Source organism: Sinohyriopsis cumingii, chromosome 10 (assembly GCF_028554795.1).
Source record: "Sinohyriopsis cumingii isolate HCF-2022 chromosome 10, ASM2855479v2, whole genome shotgun sequence".
Classification (NCBI taxonomy): Eukaryota; Metazoa; Mollusca; class Bivalvia; order Unionida; family Unionidae; genus Sinohyriopsis; species Sinohyriopsis cumingii.
In genome coordinates, this window is record NC_142970.1 from 54,840,004 (window position 1) to 54,852,951 (window position 12,948).

Here is a 12,948-nt window from a genome sequence, read left to right on the forward strand (position 1 = left end):
TAACATGCTATTTGTGGAATCGATACGGCAACAGCCTTTGGTCTGAGTGTGGTATGATTCGCAACCACATTGACTATTACAGCTACACCCAGTGGAAGTGTCGGAACCAGTGTGCTGGTAAAGGTATATCGTTATGGCTGCATTTTGGAATACTTGTCTATTCCAAACTTTTCCTGGCAGCGCAAAGCAGTTTCAATACAATTAATAACTCTATGGCTACTGAGGATCAAAGAATTAGCATAGCCGAGTTAGAGTTAGTGTTGGTGGAAATGGAAAGCCACTGGCAACTCGGTGCACATGTACGAAACCAGGGGTTTGTGGAATTACAGAGAGTACAAGTCGAGTAAATTCCTTTTAAAATAAAAAGTTTATAAATACCAAAAAGAAGAGCAGTTCATTGTATTTATCATGTCACAATCATGAAGACGTGGTTTTCAAGTAGAGTTGTAAGAGCGGTATTTTGTTGCTTTCCAATTTAGTTCACAATCTTTTATTCTACATGAATATCCTCTTGCATGGACTGTTGGTAACTTTCATGGATTATAATCCACAGTTCACATGCATACATGTGTGATTTCATAAGATATGAGGACTAAGTCATGATGGATAGAGGGTTGTCACCTGTATCAGTAACTCTCATAAACTAAGTCAGAGAAGGAAGAAAAACTGAAAAGTTTTGTAAAACTTAGCAAAGAATTTAATTATCAGTGTAATAAAAAGAACATCTAAGAGTGACATATAATTATGAACTGAATCCAAAATAATCATATTAAGGCCCAAAAGAATGAAATGTTCAGAATAATTTTTAGATGCAAGAATGTACTTGTTTACCAACAATCCTGATGTGTCAAAATGGTGTCATTAAGAACTTGTTTGAATAATTCCCACTAGTTCCAAAATTGACAATAGTCCAATGAGCACTTTATATTTCCACTGAATAGTCCAAACATTTCCAAAATCAGTTTCATTTTAACTTTGTAAGGACAGTTAATATCTAACCTAACTAGGGTTTTGAAGTCGTGGCAAGAGAGACAGAACTTTATCACCAAGTTGTAAAAGTCTTTCTTTTGTACTTTTGGCCTGCCTTAATTGTAATTTTGAGTGAGTACACATAATATTATATCTTTCTACTTTACAATCAGAGATATAATTTAAAAAGATTAGTATCAGATTCCTCTGTAAAAAAGCATTTTCTTGTAACAAGTCTATAGATAATATATGTCCAAAAATAGTTCAAAAGAACTGAAACCAGCCATTGACAAATTAAACAAGATCTACAATTTTTGGAAACATGATGTCAGACGATGTAAAAATGATGCAAGAACTTCTGATATGTTTCATTGATTCCTAAATGGCCAGCCAAGATAGTTTAATGAGCTAAGCTATGAATTTCCTGTCTATATGACATAAGAGCAACATGTTGATAGCTCACTGACCACTCTTCACCAGCGGGTGCCTCAGATGGTCTCGATTTTATCATAACGACCCATTTTCCAAAACTATCAAGTTGTTTTATCTGCAGAATCAGCTTCACTAATAACCCTCTGAAACAAACTGGAGATATCAGGATCTTTATCCTTTTCGACGATAAGTGAACGTCATTTGCCATCGTGATCAGAAATAAGAGAATGAGTAGTTAAAATATGATCACAATGATCATTACCTTTTTATGGATCATTAACACGAGCAAAGTGTCCTCATCAAAAGTCTGACCAACACATGTGTCAGGCAAAGGAATAATTTCCTGAAAAACATTTTTCCCAAGAGCGTTATTTTTTGTCATAGCTTTAGTAACTGCACAAGCAGGGTATAAATGAGGGATGTCGTTTTAAATAAGTCGTTGCCTATCAATAAATACGCATCCTCAATGGGCAAGGATAGTCGTTGGTCCTGAAACTAGGTGTGAAGACAAATTAACGTTATTGAGTGGAATTCGAAGAATAGATCACTCTACTCCCTAAACCAGAACACTTTCATCAGAAGAAGATTTCTTAGACAAAGGCAGAGTACCTGACAATATAATATTGCGAGAAGCTCCTGCTTCCTTTAATATTTTTATTGGAATAGAATTGACCCAATCACCAATAAGTAATATAAAACCTTTTGACACAAGTTGCTTATAATTCTCTATACAATCTGACCGGGGTTTATTTGACTCAGCAAATGTATTTTTCCAATACATGACTATGACCTTGACCTCAAAGAAATAAACTTTCTCAATAGCTGTCTTTATTCTTTAGCAATAACAAATAATGTACCCGTTCTATTCACTGAATAATCAAAACAACTGTTTCTTCTTAAATAATAGCTAAATACAACATATAATTCGTCTGCAAACTCATTTTAACATATGAAATTATAATCCAAAGTAGGAATGAATTTGATTGCTCAGTTCTCTTATATAAACCTTCAAGAGTCTTAATACGACTGTTTGTCACAATAAGCCCTATGGTACAGATCTAACTACTTAATCTAACATTTAAAATATCTGTTCACGTGATCTGATCTATAAGATAGGAAATAACATTTCTTCTAAGAACCCACCTAACCGACCTGTCCAGTGGGAAACAACCCAAAACGTGTCGATAGATTTATTAAGGGTCATGCTCTGTTATTAGTAACAGCAAACACGCGCGTCAGCATCTATTTATGGATACTATGCAATTTTTCGGTCATAATATCATAATATAGAACCTATGAACGTGCGAATTTTCAACTAAAGATAATCACTGCCATTTTCAGTCGTGCATAATAATTAAAAAACCATTTAAATATAGATCTACATCAATCAAAAAACCTTTATTACTAATCTACTGTTTGTGTGTATGTAAGTACAGCACGTATGCATAAACATTCGACACTTTTCGCAGGATAGCAGGATTGTGTGCTTGAACAGTGACCCAAAAGCAGTTGCTGGATTGATTAAAATCAGATCTCCACTGTTGTATGTTGGTTGCTCACACATAATATCAGTAACATCAATGGATCGAAAAAAAGAGCACTCTGCTGTAAAGAAACCACGATAATGTAATTTCACGTACATTAATTGCGACTGTGTCACATTTGTTTTGTCTTTGTCAATATATGTTGCTTTAGAAAATAAAAACAAACAATTATATTGCCGGCTTAAGCAGCATTTCATCAATATGTATACCCTTTTTAAATTATTTTAATTAGACGAATGCACTCTCGGAATTATTGTCATTTGCAGTTATTCAAAAGGTAAAGTTTATTTCATGCACATTAAAACTCATATGGACAAAATACATTGTGACCAAAATTGGCAGATACAGTTAAAAATAAAAAGACATTCTTATTTACAAGAAAGCAAGGATATTATAAATTGACAGAGACAACGTGGGCAGATTGTGTGTCATCCATAAACGAGCCAATATAAAACACCTGCAAGGAAACTTGTTAATTGCATTTTCATTTGTCTATTCCAAGGTTTTGAATCTTCTAGAAACAAACAATATATTATAGATTAGTTAACTTTGGGAATACTTTCTTAACAACAAAAAGACCAACCAGTTTGGTGTTTATTATGTTCTGCATTGATTGGTTGGGTGAGGTAGGGTCTAAATTGAATTATTTTATATCCAATTAGATGTATTAGGGCACGTAAAAAGGTATTGTGAAATATTAATTTGAGAAACATGATATGTCACTTGGGATACATTGCGAAATATAATTATTGTATACTCTTTAAGGTATATAAGGAGAGATCCGATCAATAATTAATTCCTCTTTTGAAATCATTCATATTTGGGAGTCTTAATTCATCAGTATATGGGTCTAGTTGAATGTTTTGCTTAGTTCATTTAGACTGGAATATAATATTTTAAGATTATTTCAGATTTACTTAATAATATTCTTCCCAAAAACTTTCATTGTTTTATTTTGATAAATAAATTGTTTGTCAAGTTTTACAGTCGGTGTTGGTTTTACTTTTTTCTCGTGTTTACACGAAGGCGAGATAATCGTAATACTAATAAATGAATGACAGAGCGGATAACTCTAACAACATTGACATTGTTTTTTTCTCCATAATTTCCCTTAAACTTCAGGCAACTTTACAGATCAACGTTTTGTAGAACATGATATGCACACATTGTAATTATCAACTGCATTTATTTACTAATCATGTGTAGAACGTACGAATCTTTCATCATCAAAAGCATATATATATAGTTTTCAAAAATGCGACCATATTGTTATCTTTTAGAGACATTATAAGTATGCGACACATGCGGTCTATATATATATATATATATATATATATATATATATATATACACACATATATATATATATATATATATATATATATATATATATATATATATATATATATATATATATATAAAATAACTAAAAGAATTCACCTTTACATATTCCAGATTACCCATTATGATGTGGAATAGTGGAGATACATACATACGTACACACATATAAATATATATATATATATATATATATATATATATATATATATATATATATATATATATATATATATATATATATGTCGCTAGTCAAATGAAAAGTCGTTAAAAATAATTTCTACATGGCTCCCACACGTACAAACAGTTTTACTATGGAATCAATCTCGCTCTGAATTGTAATCAATTCATATTTGTATTTTAATTTTATGGAAATAATTGAAGGATGATTTAGAATTGATAATGATAGTTCTAATATATTCAGTCTCAACGTTGTACATTTCTGTTTTTTGAAATACATATTAGCAATGGTGACAATTAACAACAGGCATGCTATCAAGAAAGTAAAGGAATAGTGTTAGAATTCGTTGTGTTTACATGAGAGAGTATGACAATCCATCAGGATTAAATGTATTATTATTACAGCACACATGCAGTTTTACGACTTTGTCGATGTAAAATATGTTTTGTGTATGAGTATGTTCAGACGACAGTGTTATGAGTATAAAACCAATAAACACTCAAGACTATACCTAGATAATATTCCCATCTCCTATGATATGGACGTTGTTTTCAAGAAACCGATTTCATCATTTAATCATTATGGCACTTCTAATTATATGCATTTCCTTTTTATGGGACAGCAGTCCACGTGCATGTATGCATTATGGGACAGGGGACCACATGCACTTACTCATTATGAAACACAAGACAACGTGCGAGATTTACAAGGGCTAGACTTCCTTGTTGTTAAAACATACGTGTCTCGCTTCCGTTAATGAAATGAGTTCATAACTGTATGCTGTCATAAAGGCAATACACATCTTCGTGAATATCGCGCTTTCACCATACTTATATCCAATGCACATATTCTGGAATGTCTATAACATTGCTAATTTAAAGCGGCTTGAAATGGTGAAGTAATTATAGTTGTAACCAATTATAAAATGAGAAAGTCGCTTGCAACTTATACTTAAGTTTGTAGAAACGAATATGCATGACATTATCATTTCATCATTATACAGACATTATATACTATCCAAGATATATTTATATCATGTTCTCTAGTTGATATTTGTCCCGTTCAATCTTATATTATTGAATGGATTGTATTACATTGTTTGCGTAAGTTCTGCTATGTTTATTATTGAATAGGACCAGTTCTGGAGCATACATAATAGTATGATTGTTCACACCCATCGATAATTGTATTGAAAGGTGCAGATATATAAAATGCGCTTGAAATATTTACCATGCAATCTGATCTATCACTACCAGTTTTTCATATGAAATCTGTTTGCATTTCAGGCGCAGAACCGATCTCAGGACAATGCAGGGTTTAGAACTACTTGATAAATGCATAGTTGTATTTGAAATATAAAAAAAACTTAACCATCACGCCTACAGCCCCCCCCCCCCCGAAAAAAAAAACAAACGAGAAAACAAACCCTGAAATGAGAAGAAGATGAAACTAATTGTATCATCGTGATGTCATTTACGTTCTTAACAACTTTCTTTCACGTATATGCAAATTAAATTTGGAATTCAATCGCATAGTTTATTGAATGATATTATATTGTTTAATTATATGCTAGTATGTGATTTTGTACATATTGCATTCATTATATAAGCCAATTAGATGCTGCTCGACTTGAAATCTGTCACTCTTTTAAACATATCATATGCATTGGAAAGCAAGTACTGGTTACTGGTATGCGTTGCATAGTTAACTGCGTATAGTAGGATACTGACCTTGGAGTACAATTAATTTGATTCCGTGTTGTATATAATCATACAATGTGTTACAGTTGTTAATATAACTGATATAACTTTATAAGTTTCAGCAAATACTAATTAGCTTAATGTCTGATCAATGGAGAATGTTATCAACAGCTGACTTTTTTTTTTTTTTTTTTTAAAATTTTAATTGTTGGGACATGTATCAGAAATTCTAAGATTATTTGGGATCAGCACAACGTCTTGAGCTTTCACTGAACAAAACTGTTTAGAATGACTACATACGGAAGGCTGCATATATTATATATGATGAGATAAAAGACATTCTCTGTTTTGCACGGTTTGTTTGGATCATGTATGTTTAGTTTTTCTCTAGCCATTATGCTAGCAAATGTCCTGGTCTCTATAATTTTCAAGAAAACATCATATGATACGAAACACCAATCACTATCTGAATGTAATTATACTATATACAGCTTCCAATCTGTACGTAATATAATAAAAAGTTTAACACATATCTACACATATCTATATTCAACGTGAGGGACATTTTTAAGATTGAGAGAAATTGGTCAATATGGTCTCATCTCCCTTTATTTTAATTGTATTCATTTTATATATATAATTCCAAAATCATTAATTAATTATCAACTAGACATGTGCCAGTTAATAGTTTTGGACATATATGGTTGGGCATGATTCATACTAGATTGGAAATTGCCAATAGAGCTCTTGTTTCTCTAACCTTTGTATGTTTACTATTTATATCACAATTTACAAACATATTTATACATTTGCAAGTTTTCCTTGGATGCTGGACCATCCTTCACTATTTTCCTGAATCCAAAATAAGTCCAAATGCATAACAAGATATGAATGCAGTGGTTCACCTGACATTTTTAAGCGGTTCAGGCGGACATTAACTTATTCATATTTTCCAAGACATCATAATTCCTGTCAGAAAAGCATATCATTGTAAGATCCGCTGCCAACATTTTTGAAAAATAAATCCTGAAACATTCTTTCCAAATTTGTATGAAAAGCCTTTTTTGACATAATGCTCATCATCAATATCTGTTCAGAAAATATTACCTTATCATAAATGGTGAATTAAGTGAATATAATAACTGGGTTCTAGAAACTAATTTCTGATTTTGTCATTCTGTTCTCCGATTAACTGAACATTTATTTTTTAGTTCGAGTGATTAGTTTTTCATTGCTATCAACTTTTGTCTTATTATTATCAATGGTTGGCACATCGATTGGTGCCATGTAAGCTATAAATATGCACCCTTTTACAGTTTTGTCTGTACCAGCTTCGTGTAATTCATAAGTATTCATAGCTTCTCCCAAGCTTTGTGTGTACCAGCTTCATGTAAGTCATAAACGTGCATAGTTTCACAAAATGTATATGTGTACCAGCTTCATGTAAGTTATACACGTGCAGAGTTTCACACATAAATATATTTCCATCAGAAGTTGACATCAAAAGCACAATTTGCCTTCAAGATACCAAAAATAAGCACGTCATCTGCATTAGCAGATTTAGAGCTGACCAATACTTAATTTACTTCCTCAGGACCTGAATATTAAAATCATGCATGCCTTGTCATTTACATAGCAATGGTTTTTGTTCACGAAACTTATCAGTTGATGTGGTCACAATTAAAATAAAAAATTAAACACTTAGATAATCTCACTAGACCATTAAACTTAAATATGGTGATACTCTCATGTTAATTTGCTTACCTAAATATCTCTTTATCTCACACAATATAAATAGCACGGGGGCAGACACATGTGAAAGTCTTGTTTTTTAATTGAGTTTTATGCATAAAAAAACTTTGACTTAACTATTTGCATATGTGCAAATGTTGCTGGTCCCTATATTTCAAATGTAATACTTCTCCAAACTTCAACTGGCTTCCCATACATGTTTTAAGTGACCTATCAAATTCTACAAAACACATAACTTTTGTTATTAAATGCAAATACAATTTCCCATCCAAAGACAAACTGTTTTACAAACGTATTTTAATCTGACCTGGACGTGGGGTCAAACAAATCATATTACAACCAGCAATATTACCATAAGACAAATGAGCCAGTAACCGTTGATGATCTGTCATTCATTCCGACTTAGTACCCATTATACTATCATATATACACAGACTATGCAGAAATCATACTGTTTTGACACAGTACACAATACATTAGTAATATATACTTAACTTCCTCCTCAGTCAAGACCATTCTCTTGCTAGAGAGATAGACAATTCCATCGTTTAATCTATATCAGCATTCTGAAAGTATACATTCATTGACAACATTTTCACATATTCAAAATCTGGTTTTCAGCCCATTTCACTTAGAATTCCACGATCTAGTGACTCATCTTAGCCAATCAGTTTATTAAAGTCTGATCCAAATTCATACAGTATACTCAAATTACAAACCATATCCACATTGTGCAATTTTCTCTTTACCTGAATTTCAATATTTATTCCGATTGTAGGTATTGAACCCTATGCACCGTGAATTCTCTAGCAACTGAACAGCTCAAATGAATATATGGTCCCACATCAATAATATACTGATCTAAGTGTGCGTGCATATGCATATTATGTGTTTCTCGCCTTCCCCGTATAGCCTTTCAAATCTCTTTCAAAACGACAAAAAACAGTTGCTGGGCAAGCTGGACATTTGACTTTTTCCATGTTCTTGTGAATAAATTCGACACATATGCCATATTTCATTTCTAACACTTCTCTGGAACCTTTGGTGTTTGCTTTCATGACCTATTGCACTAAGTTTCGATGTGATGAGTTATTTCTCAAGCTCCACTCATTTAAATTAAAACCACCATAATTCTTCTCTCCAATTTCACCTTAAAATGCTTTAGTATATATGTTACACCATATTGTGGCAGAAAAGCTTTAAAAGCCACATAACTATCTCTTTGCTGGTAAATTACAACCGACACATAGCAATGCTAACATGCCAAGAATTGGCGCATCTTGAGATTGGTAACTTCTCAAATAAAACCAATATTAAAAGCATATTTTAGCTCATCTACAAGGGGCTATAAAAAGGTGTTTGCTGGAGGTTTAGATTTCTTGTCTGCTATTAAGCCAACTAAAATAATATTGTCCTGCTTAAACATTTCTTCTCTAGGTGAATTCATAATGCATATATATATATATATATATATATATATATATATATATATATATATATATATATATATATATATATATCGCTAATATAATAACTTGTATGCTTAAATGGCTGGAATCTGTCAACGTTAGCAATAGTGCATAACTACGTTCACTAGTAAAAAAATCCATGAATTGTTGATAATATATGCCTAAGTTTTCCGTCTTAAACGTCCATCAAAACATCATAAGGTAATTTTCTCTGCCTCCGTGATTCACATTTTCCTTCCAACCCCTGATTGTTTTTCCGAATCGGAGATGCTATCTTCTAATGTCCTATAACACTAAGTTTTCGAAATGAGTTAATTGGTCCCCATTTTGGGAACGTACTATTTTTAACAATGCCTAACCACAGACTCTTCGTAAATGCGGACTAGGATGACATGGTAAGCTACAAACGTGTGAAACTTTACGAAATTCAATAGCATCAATTTCTTTTTATATTTCTTAAAATTGTCTCTACTGAAAAAAAAAATGTATTCATTTGATAAATGATTACTGGACAGTCCTGATTCAAGGCTTTCGTGAAATCTGATGAATTTGAGAACAAAAGCAACACAGATTTTATAATAATCACAATATAAGAAAACGCTCTATCATATATAAAACTAGGACTGCCACTTTAAAATTTTTTTTTCGTCCATTAACAAATTGTTTCACAGTCCGAAATAGCATCATCCAAATATACATCATACATGATATTGTCACTTTCGCTCTCTAAGGAACAGGTGCCTTGACTCTGAACTGGTTCAACATACATACATACATACACACACACACACTCACACACACACACACACACACATATATATATATATATATATATATATATATATATATATATATATATATATATATATATATATATATATATATATATATATATATATATATATATATATATATATATATATATATATCTTCCTCTGAGATTCTTTGGCACGGACACCGCTGAAGTATGGCATGATAAGTATCTGCTCTCAAAATACTGTATATTTTCTTCAACTGATCCTTGCTCCTCTTCCTCACCTGATTCACAATGAACATCTTTGCAATTATGACGTCTGAAGTGTTGAAATGAAAATTCGTCATCAAACTGTTGACAGTGTTCCCTTCTCTTTCTTTTTTACATCACTTCCTTTGACTGAAATGGACTGAACTATAGAGAAAACCAAGTTATAATTCTTGACCGAAACCGGGCATATGTAGACTTGTCACCCAGTCATAAAAATTTAAAGACAAATACCACACAGTGTCACTCTCATTAATGACTGCAATACCTTTGTATTTTCGGACATCCTTTCTAGTTTTTTTTTGTCATTTCCGCAAGCTAATCACACCTTTATTCTGCCCTATTTAATCTGTGACGTAACATGTTGTATTGTCATCATCCCAAGTCTGTGAACCTCGATCTATTTTAAAATGGTTCACATATAGATTGTTGTTCTCCTAGTTATGTGGTGGTGTAAAGATTTAAATAGACGCTGATTGTGGATGTTCACTAATCTGCCGCTCAAATCATTTATTATGTAACAGTAATATTCCTTTGCTTCTTGATTTTACTGCTGATGCACTTCTCGTTATGTGCTTGATTTCAAAAGGCATATCTTCCTGTGCTTTCATCCCTATATGAGGAAAGCATGCATACCATACATTTTCATAAAGTTACAATGCATGCTAATTATACCTAAGAAAAAAACTTCAGGTGGTTAAATTCTCAAAAAAGCAGGATGAACTGTCTGCAGCAGTTGCCAGTCAATCATTTTATTTTTCTAAAAGTTTACAACACATTCTAATATATATAACCTTCATTGTTTCTGAATATTTCACATACAAATTATAACTACAAAACTTGATATATTTTGAGCTGCTAAACGAAATTCAATATCATAGTACATGAAAACATGCACTGAAATTCCTGTACAAATCCACCATTTATGCAAGTCATTGTGTGTAATTTTCTGCAAGGCAATGTGTGTGATACTACTTCAATGTTACATTGTTCTTGTACCCACCTTTTACAGGTGTCAATTGTTAAGAACGGAGAATATAATACCAGTCATATGCATACTGCATTCATGAATATTTCCCACAATGACTTGCAATATTGCAGATTTGTACAGGTAGTTCAGAGTCAAGCATTGTCTGCCATATATGTTATGCTTCTACTACAACTGACGTTCATTTATCTGCTCAAGATAACTGAGCTCCCGTCATGTGATCGTTTATTATTGGAATTTGCTGGAAGTCATTTCTCATTACTGGAATAATTATATTTTGTTTTAATGAAATATTGTTCTCTGCATAATTTATGATAAGAGCATATACAACAATGTTCATTATTATTAGTGTCAACTCTGAACTACATATTTTAATATATTAAACACAAATAATAAAATAACACTTCCATGTAAGCAAATATCACAAAGTTAGTTCAAGTCAGAATTATATTTTGTTTTTCAGAATGTTATTAAATTCAGTAAATTGGCAAATGGCATAAAGGGTGCTTAAATTATAGCGCCATTAAACGGCTTTTGTCTAGTCACTTTATATAATAATGTGCATACAATTAAATAACACATTATAAATTCAGCTTTTTCATAATATTTTACGATGCTCTTTGTTTTATTATATAAGTTTTATTGAATATAAATGTAAATTTAACCTTAAACTAATTGCGAACATGCAATAAGGAGCCATCCATTTAGTACGTATGCTAAAATCTGACATAACGCGACCCCTCCCACTTCCTGTACACAAGCATAGTGTGTACACACCCCACTGCGCACGTACGTCTGACCCATTCCCCCATTCTATAGAACGATCAATACATGCTGAAACGATCAAGGATTACAAATATTAACGTGTTTAATAAAACAGATAGTCGACCGACGTTGAATGTCTAGCTGCCTCAACGAAATAAGCTGCGTACCTTTGAAAAGTTTGTCTAGTGTCTGCTAAAGTTCAAACGCCAGCTGCAGACGAACAGGTTTTGTATTATAGAAAGTATCATTGAGGTTTCACCAACCCCACCCCCGTTTCATATGTGTAAGTACATTATAGTAGAGCCCCCCATTCACAAGTGTACAACTTTGGGTTAACCCCCTTACCACCTACACGTATGTACTAAGTGGACGGCCCCAACATAATTAGACCAGTATAATGAGAGGGAAAAAATCTAACCAAAACATGAGCTAATTGAAACTAATAAATATAAACGAAAACACATTAACAACATTGACAGTGTTTTGCCAAACAAATTATCTGTCTTATTAGTTGTATTATTTAACAATACAATACAGTAAACTATTTAAATTTTGCACAAAGGTGCATGTAATAAAGTTGTACATCCTCTCATTTAATTATGCTTATAAAAACAACTATCATGGGCAACATATGGGTTCATTTCATAACATGCAGATTTGGATCGCTGAATGTATCGCCCCACACACTGATGCTAACCTATTTTGACGCAGCGTCATAAAGCGTATCTTTCAACTACGTCACAGCCACAACATTAATTTACACTGATCATCAGTGAGTCACATAGTCCA